General features: G+C 45.5%; 1 protein-coding gene across 2 annotated transcripts in view; it reads right to left on the reverse strand.

Annotated features, from left to right (window-relative positions):
• MGST3 (microsomal glutathione S-transferase 3) overlaps window positions 1-11,025 on the reverse strand; it is a 27,790-nt gene extending 16,765 nt beyond the window's left edge. The window contains exon 1 of one of the 2 annotated variants that reach the window (XM_017886425.1): window positions 10,603-11,025. The gene's annotated coding sequence lies outside the window, so the exon portion shown is untranslated. The remainder of the gene's footprint in view (window positions 1-10,602) is intronic. The other variant, XM_017886426.1, reaches the window with a different exon arrangement.
• Between the last annotated feature and the right edge of the window lie 2,126 nt (window positions 11,026-13,151).

The following is a 13,151-nucleotide window of genomic DNA, read 5'->3' on the forward strand; positions in this document are numbered from 1 at the left end:
CATGCCCGGCTAATTTTTTTGTATTTTTAGTAGAGATGGGGTTTCACCATCTTGGCCAGGCTGGTCTTGAACTCCTGACCTCGTGATCCACCCGCCTCGGCCTCCCAAAGTGCTGGGATTACAGGGATGAGCCAACGCGCCCGGCCAGGAATTCTTTTTTTGTTTTGAGACAAAGTTTTGCCCTTTTGCCCAGGCTGGAGTGAAGTGGCACGATCTTGGCTCACTGCAACCTCTGCCCCCTGGGTTCAAGTGATTTTCCTTCCTCAGCCTCCCGAGTAGCAGAGATTATAGGCGCCCACCAACACGCCTGGCTAATTTTTGTATTTTTAGTAGAGACGGGGGTTTCACTATATAGGCCAGGCTGGTCTCGAACTCCTGACCTCAGGTGATCCACCCGCCTCAGCCTCCCAAAGTGCTAGGATTACAGGCACCTGGCCAAGAGTGGGAACTCTTCTGGGGAAAACACACGGCAATGGCATAGAGACTGGGCAGGGCTGTTCCATCAGGATCCCAGCTGGGAAGGCGTCCTTTGTGTGGCAGTGAATATAGTGTACCTCTCCAAATAGGCTATGTGCTCTTTGAGTACAGAGAGCATGTCTCCTTGCTTATGTTTTTTTGTTTGTTTGTTTGTTTGTTTTTTGAGACGGAGTCTCGCTCTGTCGCCCAGGCTGGAGTGCAGTGGCCGGATCTCGGCTCACTGCAAGCTCCGCCTCCCGGGTTTAGGCCATTCTCCTGCCTCAGCCTCCCGAGTATCTGGGACTACAGGCGCCCGCCACCTCGCCCGGCTAGTTTTTTGTATTTTTTTAGTAGAGACGGGGTTTCACCGTGCTCGCCAGGATGGTCTCAATCTCCTGACCTCGTGATCCACCCGTCTCGGACTCCCAAAGTGCTGGTATTACAGGCGTGAGCCACTGCGCCCGGCCTGCTTATGTTTTTTATAGCAACTTGCATGAAGACAAACTCAATAGAGTGCTGCTGTTCTATATCCTAGATCAGCGGTTCTCAACTTCAGTGGCATTAAAATCACCTGGAGAGTTTGTTAAACCATACCTCGGTCCCAGAGTTTCTGGTTCAGTCATGTTAGGTGGGGCCTGAGTATTTTCGTATCTAACTAGTTCCTAGGTGATGCTGATGATGCTGGTCAAGGACCACATTTTAAGAACCACTGTTCTGAGCAAAAACAAAATCTGCAGGAGGTGGTGACTCTATCTGATTCAAAACCACAGTCATAGTTTTCTCTTGGTGGTCTATATTCTACCACTATCTTTGGAGGCTCCTGAGGTGCTCCTTCTGTACCACCCCTGAGAGCAGAATGGGGCGATGAGATCAGAGGCTGTTGTGAAGAGCAAACTCCAGCTAAGCTCTTCACAATTACACACTAACAGTGTGCACAGCAGAAGACTGATTTCTTCTTTCAGCTTTAACAGAGGCTCGAGACAACAAAGCAAGTATGTAAGCCAGCTCAGTATCTTCAGAGTCTCTATCCTGTGACCACCACTGGGTTCCCAGATCTCACTTCATGGTCATGGTCACTCACCAGATCAGATTTTCCCATAGTCAAATATTTAAGTCAGAGTTCCAGGTTCTCCATCTTTCAAGTAATGCTCATTATGCTACAGAATGACCTCTCTAGGATCATCACTTCTAACACCATGGATCAGGCACACCTCAACTTCTGAATGATCAGAAACACGACTTTAAATGAAAGGCCTATTTAATGAATCAGTGGGACTTCTAACCAACTTCTCAAGGAATTTTTCATGCCATCTGGCAGAAATAGCAAAACTGAAAATATCACTGCTACATATGTAACACCTAACTATAAGACCTGGTACCCATAGAGTGCTGCTTTTTTGTTTTTCTTTTTTTTTTTTTTTTTTTTTTTTTTGAGACAGGGTCTCACTCTGTCACCCAGGCTGGTGTGCAGGGGCACGATCTCACCTCACTGCAGCCTCTGCCTCCTGGGTTCAAGCAATTCTCATGCCTCAACCTCCGGAGTAGCTGAGATCACAGGCTCATGTCACTACACCTGGCTAATTTTTGTATTTTTAATAGAGACGGGGTTTTGCCATATTGGCCAGGCTGGTCTCGAACTCCTGACCTCAAGCAGTCCACCTGCCTCAGCCTCCCAAAGTGCTGGGATTACAGGCATGGGCTACCGTGCCAGGCCTAGAGTGCTTCTTTTACGGCAGGCACTGTAATAGAGTTTAGATAAATTAACGCTTTCCATCCTTACACAATCCCATATGGTAGTTACTATTTTTTTTTTTTTTTTTTGAGACGGAGTCTCACTCTGTCACCGGGGCTGGAGTGCAGTGGCCAGATCTCAGCTCACTGCAAGCTCCGCCTCCGGGTTCATGCCATTCTCCTGCCTCAGCCTCCGGAGTAGCTGGGACTACAGGCACCCGCCACCTCGCCCGGCTAGTTTTTTTGTATTTTTTAGTAGAGACGGGGTTTCACAGTGTTAGCCAGGATGGTCTCGATCTCCTGACCTCGTGATCTGCCCGTCTTGGCCTCCCAAAGTGCTGGGATTACAGGCTTGAGCCACCGCGCCCGGCCAGTAGTTACTATTATCATCCCCATTCTACAGATGAGGAAACTGAGGCAAAGAGAAGGTCAACAATTTGCCTAAGGTCCCACAGCTGATGAGTGCACAGCTGGGGTCTGAATGCAGGCAGACTGATGCCAGTGTCCATACTTTTTGCAACTAACACACTGCTGTGTTTGTCCCTTACTCAGAAGTTAAATCACCTCTTCCCCCAGCATGGGAAGCACTGAGGGGTAAGCCCTCCGCAACGTTCAATGGAAGGCAATTGAATCCTGCTGCACCCTGGGCTTCTACTCTCGGAGCAAAGGGAGAGAAAGAGTCAGGGCACAAAAGCACAGGGGAGGGAGAGACAGATCCACTATCTTTGGAATACTTTACATATAGGATCATACCATCTGCAAAGAGAGACAGTTTTACTTCTTCCTTTCCAATGTGGATGTCTTTTATTTTTTTTTCTTGACTGATTGCCCAGGTTGGGGCAATGCAATGTCGAATACCAGTGTCAAGTGCCAACATCCTTGCCTTGTTCCTCAGCTTAGGCGTAAGTATTCATCTTTCACCTTTAAGTATGTTATTAGTGGCTGGTTTCCACAGATGCCCCTTTTAAGAATACTTTAGAAACCTAATTTATTTCTATAATGTGGGTTTTTTTTTGTTTTGTTTTGTTTTGGTTTTTTTGAGACAGATTATCTCTCTGTCCCACAGGCTGGAGTGCAGTGGCACGATCTTGGCTCACTGCAACCTCCACCTCCCGGGTTCAAGTGATTCTCCTGCCTCAGCCTCCCAAGGAGCTGAGATTACAGGCATGCACCACCACGTCCAGCTAATTTTTGTATTTTAGTAGAGATGGGGTTTCGCCATGTTGGCCAGGCTGGTCTTGAACTCCTGACCTCAGGTGATCCACGCTCCTTGGCCTCCCAAAGTGCTGCGATTACAGGCATGAGCCACTGTGCCTGGCTGGGTTTTTGTTTTGTGTTTTGAGACAGGGTCCCCCTCTGTCATCTGGGCTGGAGTGGAAGTGGCACAATCAGGGCTCACTACAGACTTGACCTATGGACTCAAGCAATCCTCCTGCCTCAAAGTAGCTTGAAATTACAGGTGTGTGCCACCATGCCCAGCTAATTTTTTGTATTTTTAGTACAGACGGGGTTTCACTATGTTGGCTAGGCTGGTCTCGAACTGAGCTCAAGCAATTTGCCTGCCTCAGCCTCCCAAAGTGCTGGGATAATAGGCATGAGCCACTGTTCCTGGCCCTATAATGTTTTAAAAACACAGCAGCACTTCTATTTGTAACTTTTAAATTTATCAGTGTATTACTTGCCAAACATGATTGTTTTGGAGGACATTATCAAGTTAGGGGAAGAGAAGTAGGAATAGTATTTTGAAGCAAGCAGGGTATAAGACATGGGGGGCAGCCCATGGTGGGTTTTCAGGGGTAGATTAGGAAACTAATATGCCCTGGTAAGCAGCAGGGCCCCGAGGTCTGTGGGTGGTAGAATAGCACTCAGGGCAAAAACTTTTCAGTGTAGCCAGAGTCCGCAGACGCCCAATGGGTTTTAAGTAAGCTACAACACACTCTTGAAGTTTCAGTTTAGGAGTGCTCAAACTTGGGCTTAAGATGAGGCAGTGTTGGTCTAACTCCTAAAACATATGCTCCATTCCAGCATTTGAGTTAGCAACACAGGGGTTCATTATGACATCTGGCTAAGATACTTAGCTCTAGAAATTTTACTGACAGAGTTTCCTGGGAACATAGCTATTCTAATACCAAAACTTTGCTCAACCTTTTCTCTAATTCTTGCTTCTGCCACCATTTGCCGTATCTTACTGGGGCAGGGTTCCTTTGGTTACAAGGCTTACCCAGAAAGCTTCCTGAACTACATCCAATAGAACACTCCTGGGGTGAAGTTTTCCTTCACTACTCTCCAAATTCCTCTTGGCTGCCCATCAGAAATTCCCCAGCATACAATCAGTATTCCACAAACAAAAGGCACGTTTTATGGATTTGGGTACTTGCCTCAAATAATTTACCACTTCTGAGCCATGAAGTGACACTACCTTTTATTTTAATAAATGACAATGAGATTCTTAAGGGAGAGAAGATTATGTCTCTCAGCTCTCTCTCTTTGCTCCCAAATAAATAAAATCCACCTTCAACAATGGTAGTCCCTACTTCTGTGTATGATATTGCTCTCCTCAAATTGTACTGCAATTTCTCAACTGCTCTTTTTTTTTCTTTTTAATGTATCCAGGGATGGGAAAATGACAAAGCATTCACAGATTAACTTGAAGCCATTCTCCAGTGTTTCATTCAAATCCTTATTTGGCTGCCTGTGCTATTCCAATCTTCCTTACATAGCAAAAATCAACATTTTGATGAGAGTAACACACAAGGATGGTCACATAAAGGGCTAGTCTGATCATACCAAATGGACTTCCCTGAGTCCCAAACACCAGACGGTAGCTTGGAACACTCTGAGGTGGTACTGAGGGTCCACTTGGCTCACTTAAAGCTCCCCTGGCTAGTTGTCCAGCCCAACTTCTGCATCCAGATGTTTCCACGAAGGAACAGGCCTCAAAATGATCTCCAGCCAGGGCAGCTGACCCTCCACACAATGCTCAATGGAGCTCATACAATGCTCAGTGGAGAAATTAAAGAGCCTAGAGACAAGTAACATGAAAACTTTTTTTTTTTTTTTTTTTTTTGAGACATAGTCTCACTCTGTTGCCCAGGCTGGAGTGCAGTGGTGCCACCTCAACTCAGTGAAACCTCTGCCTCCCAGGTTCAAATGATTCTCCTGCCTTAGCCTCCCAAGTAGCTGGAACTACAGGTGTGTGCTACCACGCCCCGGTTAATTTTGTATTTTAGTAGAGATGGGTTTTACCACGTTGACCAGACTGCTCTCGAACTCCTGACCTTAGGTGATCCACCCACCTTGGCTTCTCAAAGTGCTGGGATTACAGGCATGAGCCACCATGCCTGGCCCATAAAAGCAATCCTCTTGATCATTACACAATATATATACATGCTAAAACATCACACTGTACCTCATGAATATGTCCAATATTATATGTCTATTAGAAACAAAGTAAAACTTAAGCTGGGTGCAGTAGTGCATGCCTGTAATCCCAGCTACTTGGCAGGCTCAGGTGGGAGGACTGCTTCAGCCCAGGAGTTTGAGACTAGCCTGGGCAACATGGTGAAACCCCACCTCAAAATGACAACACACACACACACACACACACACAAACTTTAAAAATGTAATGATCTGTTTCTATGACAGGAGAGAAAAGGAGAGTCATGGGATTTCTTTGAGTTCAGACTACATTTTCAGAATGCTAGTTCCAGTCCACTTCTGCATTAGACAGATGCTAAAATCTGTTTCAGCATCAAACCTTCACATGACAGCCAGATTAAATTACACTTAAAAGAAGGAATAGAAACCTAGGTGATGAAAAGTAACTATCCCCCCAAAATTGCATCGCATATTCAGTAGATTGTTCCCTAAGGGCTAAAAAAAACTTGAACAGAAATCATATTATTTATCCAGCACTTGATTACTGGTTCAAGTGAGGCAAATAGCAGCAAGCAAGTCATAGAGTGGGTCTTTCTCAGTACCTCACAGTCCATGGTCTTCAATATTCATCAATGTTGCTGATGGAATATTTGGAGAGTGGAAGCTAACTCTATGTTAGGTGGATGGAAGATCTGTCCCTTTAAGAAATAAATGTGTTATAATCCAAATATATTCAACTGCATAGTTAAATAGCCATAGTTTGACCATATAAAATATTTAAGTTTCAGATGTCATTTTTAGTCCAACACTTTGGTAAACTGTTGGTACTGAAAACAATTGCTTAATACATGGCTGCACTGGCTGGGAGTGGGGGAGGGAAGATCAGCAGGACGCTCAAGTTCCAGTGAATGGTTCTTGGTTACAGAGCACAAGCTTGCACTCATACAAACTCTGTTAAAACTCTGTTAAAGCCAAATAAGCAAATTACCTGCTTTCTTCTTCTCTGCAGTGTGCCTTCTGTGTAATAAGGCACTAAACACACATGCTTGAATGGAACTGAAATCTCCTCTGAGAAAAAAACTGGTAATTCTGTTCTTCAGGAATCTAAGAATACCAGATTTATAACAAGACAGAATAAATCCCAGGTTCCCCTGCAGGTGTGAGGACAAACTTTCCCAGATTCTTGACACAGAAGGTTCTATGGGAGACACCTAACCTATAAGCCCTGGTTTGCCAGACCCTTTGGAGCTGAGCTTCCCAAGAGATGTGATCCCAGGGACAGTCCACTGGATGTTTCCCATGGTCTGCAGGCAGCAACTTCAGAGGGCAGGGAGGGGAATGGGGAGAAGCCATGGGATACAGAAAGAAAAATAAAGACAACATCTCATAATGCATTAAATGAAGCTGACATGATAAATTCAATGTAGGACAAAGCATTTTACATAAATGGGATGCTTGCCTCAAGTCCATAGCTATCATCTTCAGTATTTTCTCAGAATGATTCCTTCCCTTATTCATCCTTTACTAAATGCCATGTACCACTCAAGGGGCAGGGCTACTAAGAGGATGATCAAGACTGAGAAGGAAGGTCCTGAGTCTCTAGAACACACAGTTGAAAGTGGGAGGGAGGGAGGCAGGGAGAGAGGGAGAGAGAGAGAGTGCATGATTGAGAACGCCAGTGAGCATGTGGTCAGGGAAGACAAAAACACAGGAGGACCATAAAACATGAGGGTAACATTGTGATAAAGGATCTGAAGAGGATAAAGTGCTATGTGAGAGAGAACACAGGTAAAGAAAACAGCAATAGCAGAGACTTGGAGACAGAAAAAGGTTTGACTTGTATGAAGAAGAGAAAGGAGTCCAGTGTGTCTGAAGGGTAGTGATATAGACTCAAGGAAGAAAGGTACGAGAAATCAATTATTATTACTTATTACCACCATGCACACATTATTTAGTATGGGGCAAACCCTGTTGTAAGCAGTTCATCAATATTAACTCATTTAGATCCTCACAGCATCCCTATGATATTACTCCCATTTTGCAGATGAAGAAACTCAGTACCAGAAAGGTGAAGTGACCTGCCCAAGGTCACACAGTGAACACAGAGTACAGCCAGATCCCCACACCCCCAAGCAGTCTGGTTCATTTGTGCTCTCAGCCTTTTGCTACATTGTCTCTCAATGAGGTTGAAAAGCATGCTTGACCACACCTGACATCTTCTGAAACATTTCTACCTCCCCAGACCCTCTCCTGAGTACAAAATACATTAACAGGAAGAGAGAGCAAATAATTAACTTCAATTTTGCCACTGATTAAAGCCTGAGATGTTTCTAATTGGAAAGAGGAAAAATAAATAAATAAACTTTGGGAAAGGTACAAACAAGGAACATTTTCTTTTTAATGAGTGTCAGCACCGCAGTATGACAAAAGAAGTAGAGATGACAGGAAGGAAAAAACCTCCTCCAACCTTTCAGGCATATAGGTTTGCAAGAGCAAAGTAACACAGAAACTGGCACTTCATTTATATATCATGATTCCCATATAGCTGTCCCTTAACTGGCATTACACAGGAACCAAGAGTCATTGAGAAACTAAGCTATGACTTCCAGAAGGAAAAAAACATCTCGAATGAGTCACACTGACACCACTTGGTAATTTTCTATTACAAGAAATGCAGGCAGACTGTAGTTAATTTGTAGCAGCTGCTGAATGCCTGTTAGGGTACCGACCACTCCAAAGGAAGGAACCACCTAGGCTGCTGGCTTTTGCCTGAAACAGGGGTTCGACCTTTTCAGGCCTGTCTACACTTAGAATGAAGCTGTGGTACAACCGCTCACATCGCTTGCTTATTTATTTATTTATAAAATAAAATTTCACTTATTTTTAAAGGGTGGAATAAGACAACTAAATCTTAGAACGCAAGTTCCAGTTAATGAACAGATCAATGCTAGAAGGAAGTCAGAGGATAACAGCAAGATCTATGATTCTAAAGAATAAAATCCTTAAAGGCATTTGCAAATGCATTTGAAAGATAGCACAATTTTCCTGTTGCCTAATTAGTGTTTCTCCTCAGACACAGGTAGGTAGGTAAGTACTGTAAGAGAGAGTGAGGGAAACTCAGGAATTTTATTTTACATAGCGATAATCTACCTGCTGCTAACTGCTAAATTCTTTTTGTTCAGGAAGATGGTAAGCTTACAGTAGCATTAATAAATTGAGTTGCAAAAACAGTAGCAGTATATTCTTCGAAACAAATATTGCTTTAAAATGCTAAATGGTTCACGATCAATTGTGGTCGGTAACGGTGTTCTAAATATAGATTCAGAAGATTTGAGTATAAACATAGGGCACAATATGTTTGAATACAGATAGTTGTGCAGTAGGCACTAAATTGCTTTTGACAGATTGATTTGACATCCACCTCATTCCAGACTGCTCCAGGGGTTTTTCAGCTTTTCTCTGAATAGTGGGTACAAACAGCCCTTCTTTCCTGTACGTTCCTTCTCAGTGCTAACCTCCAGACGAGGAGGTAGGTTCTCTTCCAGGATTGTGTCTTTTCAGAACTCTAAGCCAACAGGAGGAAATCTAAATAAAGGGGAAGGCTGCCCTTCTCCAGTTTTGTTCCTTATTCTAAGGAGGCCCCTGTAGCGCAGTTTCTGTGGTTGGCGACAGTCTCCCTGCCGATTTATATATAGTAACATTGGTTGAAAAAAAAATCACTTGACAAAGTTTTCTATTTCCGTAACATTGAGTCAGGAGGGAAGCTTAACGGAAAGTCTTCCCAGGGATGAAAGTATTTGTTTCTATTTTATATATTAGTTTTAACTCCTTAAATTCATCTCCTAGGAGAATAAACATTCTTGATCTGACTCAAGGTGCTCTCTGAATTCACTGAAATAAAACACAGCCAGTAACTCTGGCCAATAACCTTGGGTGCCACCCAAGATTGCAGGCTCCAGGTGATCTACAGATTTCCCAAGAGAAGCCCTGGCTGCAGCTCCTACCCGCGAGCAATCTAAAATCTGCAGCAATTCCGCAGGACCACACCTAGGCCCACAGCACATATCTGCAGAGCCAGAAGCACCTTCCCCTCCAGGGCACCTCCTGTCCCCAGTGAAGGAATTAAAGTTCAAACCCTGCCTCTCCTACCCATCCTAATCTCTGCTTTTCCTTTACTTCCTTTCCCACATTCACTTGCCCCCGACGCTACAATGTAGCTTATAAACTCGTGACTCTCAAGGAAAGTATCAGCAGAAGCCACAACTTCGGGGAATGACTCACTAAGGAGTCTCCAGCGCCTTCCACCGCCCTGCAACTGCCCCACCACTGTAGCCCTGCGGCTGCGTGCTGCCAACCCAGATAAGGAGGGGCATTTTCTGAAATCCAAGGAAGAACCTGAAGAGTCCCCCACCCGCCCAGAGGCGTCTCTTGCTCTAAGTCAGCGGTAGGAGATGACCCCCTTTCCAATACAAATGGACAAACGATTCTAAGAGGCAGGAGGAAAACAAACACAATTCCCTCAGAGGCTCTCCCGACCGTCCCTAGTAACACATCCCCATCCGCAGCGGGTGCAGCGCTCACAGGCCACTTTTGAAACCAGTGTTACTGATCAGGCCTGCACAACCACTCCCCCTGCAGTGTTCCGCTCGCTTATCCTCTGCGCCGGAGCAGCAGAGGGCAAGGTCGGGTGGTCTCCGGAAGGCAGAAAGAAGGGGCCCCCAGACTGCACAGCCCGGGGAGAGGAAAGGAAAGAATTGAGGAAGGGTTGACCTTGAGAATTTTCCTGAGTTACAGATAAATAGGTCGGGCCTCGCTTAAAAGCTCCCAACCCACTCCACCAGGGAGAAGATGCAAGGCAAGAGGAGAGCAAAGGGGTTGGAAATTCAGATCGCTAATCTACTGATAAGGGTGGAGGGAGGTTAGAGACAGTGGGTCTCTATTCAGCTCGGAGAGGCTGAAATGGGAGTGCCCTGCGCAAAGGCTGAAACACCCCCGGCGGCCGGGTGCTCGCGGCTGCCCGCAGGTGCTAGCACTCACCTGGATCACCTTCGAACGGCTGGTGCAGAACAAAACTGCGCAGCGCAGTGTGGGTGCGGCGCCCTCGCCTGGGGCGGCGCTAGATGGGGCCAGAAGCAGGTCCCGCCCCAGCCGGTCAGCGCGCGGCCACGCCCCCAAGGCGGGGCTCCCAGCGCTGGCGCGCGCGCTCTCTAAATTGCTCACTTCGGGCCACTGGTTGGGAGGTGGAGGTTGCATTTTCTTCCTGCTCATAGTGGCCCAGAGATTTACTCCTCCTATTCTCAAATACATATATCTACTACCCCCAGTGCCTTCGTGGCCGTCTTCCTACAGTGTCCCAGCCAGGTCATACCTCCCGGATTGGGTTTGCACAACAGTGGGACGTGAATAATTTATCCCCAGCAGAGCCACCGTAGCGGTTTTAGGCTCTCTGCGGTAAGAGCGAAGCACGGCCATGCATGGCGCGTGCGCGAAAGTAGCCGCGCCCCAATTGGTGTGTCCTGGAGGCGCGTAGCTGGGGCGTGGGAGACGCTGGGTGTCCCAGGTTGCAACACTCCCGACGTGAATGGATGTAGCGGTGTTAGGGCCTTTTTGTTTAGGGCCTAACAGATATTGTTAGTTTTGCCGAGAGCTGGCACCGCGCCCTGCCCGCGTGGTGGGCCGTACCCACGCCCCCTGCGCGCGGAGTAGCGTGGTCCCGGAGTTTTGTTTTTTTAAAGGGAGTCTCCCAATTGTCCGTGGAGTTTTTTTCTGCGGCACATGGAGTCTCTGCCTTCGCTAACCAGACCTTTGATGTGAACACGTGCCCCCGTTACGCCCTTGGGTCCAGCGTCCGGGGCGGGGCTCGAGGCCGGGGGAGGAGGGGTAGGGGTCTTGGTCTTGGGTGAGACGTGCAGATACAGTCGGGCTGAAGAGGTAGAACTTGCTTCTAAATGCCGGAAAAGCCGAAGGAACTGCAGAAGGCACGGTTCCAGTTTCCGCGAGTCTGAAGTGCTCCCTCCCGCCACCTCTCCTCTGGACATCCCTCATCCTTCCGAAGATTGCCACACCTGGGCCTCCCCTATCTCCTCTTTGGAGGATTCCTCACCTCCAAGAGAGTGTGCTTAGGAACCCACCCGAATAATTCCAAGTTAAGGTGTGGAAAGGCAGAAATCTAGATTTTTGAAGGCTCTAGGTTGTGTGTGTGTTTCTTTGTATTGGATTGTCATATTTGCACATCTAGAAGTACTTTGAGAGCTCATTAAATCTTTACTGTTGCTGTTTCAGCAATTTCCAACCATTCTCATACTTTCTTCTTAAATACAAGAAAGGTTTCTGTCATGTTGGATGTAGAGAGGGTTTTGTTTTGCTTGAACATTGAAAGGAAGTAAGTTAGGGAGACAGTTTGGCATTACTGAGGTAAGTTTCTCCACTTGCTGGCTGTTGTACGTAAGAAAAGTCATTCCGAGGTGGCAGAAGGGATGATTCAAAAACCAGGAGCGGGGATGCACCTTGCACCCTCATTTTACACCAGAGACTGCAATCTCAAAAAAAAAAAAAGAATTTGGCCTCTCCTTTGCCAGTTATCTCGGACCACAGACAAGTACTTAATCACTCACGACCTCCTTTTAGAAATCTTATTACAAAAGCAGTATTCCTTTATATTAGAATTTTTTGAAATACAGAAAAGCCCACAAAAAAATTGCATACACACAATGGAATCGTACTGTATATTCTGTTTTGTGGTCTGTTCACTTCATAAAATGTAAACCATTTTTTTGCTTTTCATTTCTTTTCGGGTTTTTTTTTTTATACATAGAGCAGAATGTCACTTTATTGATTTGCAACTGGAAACCTAAATATGTTGTGGACTAGAAAGCTCCTGTCATCCACTCTATTTTTTTCACGTAGGACGCTTTTCATTTCTTGAATGGTTCATGCTGCAACATTATTTGGCAATCAGTGCATGTCTTTTCATAGCATGGATGCACCAATCCTCTCGTTGGAGTTAGCTTGCTTTCACTTGTTTCCTATTGCAGTGTACAACCTTGTAGAGAAATATGTGTACATGCTTATGACTTTTTTTTTTTCACTGAATTCCTTTGCAGAGGAATTTCTAGGTTTTGATCTCTATCAACAAGATGCATTCCAGGAAGAGAGTTACAGTCGTCTCCCACGCTGAATATTGGATATCATTTTCCTCTGTCTCACTAAATGGGAATAAGACCTTTCTCACAAAGTTATTGTGAAGTTAAAGTGAAGTGAGGACAAAGTGCTACACAAAAGTCCTGCCCTTTTGTCTCAGGATAATATATTTTGCAAGTCTTATTGAGGCGGAAAATTAAAGAAAGAAAAATAAAATTAAAAAGAGAAATAAGCTTTCCTGCATTAGGCTGACTTGTTCCAGAGGCAGCAACAGGCACAGCCCAGACCCAGGTAAAGTCTTGATAATACTGTCTAAGGAGCCAGGACACAAAGGAATGTGCTCTGGAAACTCTCCCAGCACTCCCTCCATGCAGGGAGAAGAAAAACAAATTTTCCTTTGTTTTATGATATGAGTTTATAAATTCCTGTTCTCTGTAACTGGTGAC

This window comes from Rhinopithecus bieti, unplaced genomic scaffold (genome assembly GCF_001698545.2).
Source record: "Rhinopithecus bieti isolate Rb0 unplaced genomic scaffold, ASM169854v2 scaffold_15436, whole genome shotgun sequence".
Classification (NCBI taxonomy): Eukaryota; Metazoa; Chordata; class Mammalia; order Primates; family Cercopithecidae; genus Rhinopithecus; species Rhinopithecus bieti.